An 854-nucleotide genomic window follows, 5' to 3' on the forward strand; every position below is an offset into this window, starting at 1 on the left:
TTCTTGATGTAGGTTTGCTCGCTGAGCTGGAAGGTTCATTTACAGACGTTCCGTCACCATACTAGGTGACATCTTCAGGGAGCCTCCGGACGAAGCACTGCTGATGAAAATGACATCGCCAACCCAAAGAAACCCAAACGTTATAAATAGAAAGCAGGAATCATCAGCAGTGCTTCGCCTGGAGGCTCACTGAAGATGTTACCTAGTATGGTGACGAAACTTCTGAAAATGAACCTTCCAGCTCAGCGAGCAAACCTACATCCAGAACCTCAACCTGAGCTACAAATCATCGCTATAACCTGGTGTTGTGATTTTTAACTTTGTCCACCCCAGTCCAACACTGGCACCTCCTCATCATTGTTCAAGCTAGGTTGAGTGGTGAATCAGCTGCCTCTTTTTCAACCTCATTAATTGGCCCCAATAAAGATCTCATGTTCTTGTTTGCATGCGGCTATACCTCTATCATGAAGTGTGGTTGCTATTGTCTGTCTATAAGGAATCATGTACAAACTTTGAGTGCAAGAGCAATTTTATTATCTGCAAATTCTGAGAAAAATAATAAGTTAGGCATAAATACGAAGCTATAATTTTAAAGTGTATGGTGCAAAAGGAGGATGAAGGGAACTGTCTATTTAAAGTTCTTAGGTTGTCCTTGAGACATAAAGATGTTAACCTGCGACCACGGGTGATGTCTTGTATCCTCAGTAACAGTGAATATTGTAGATTTCGCTAGGTTCTTGGTGTCTGGATGTTCCTGCTTAATTTGTGTTGTTACCAGGTGCTTTGACCTTTTGAGATACAGAGTGTGAAAGAACTTTCTGCAGTCACAAATCCATCCAACTGCTGAAAGCAGT

This window comes from Chiloscyllium punctatum, chromosome 4 (assembly GCF_047496795.1).
Source record: "Chiloscyllium punctatum isolate Juve2018m chromosome 4, sChiPun1.3, whole genome shotgun sequence".
NCBI lineage: Eukaryota > Metazoa > Chordata > Chondrichthyes > Orectolobiformes > Hemiscylliidae > Chiloscyllium > Chiloscyllium punctatum.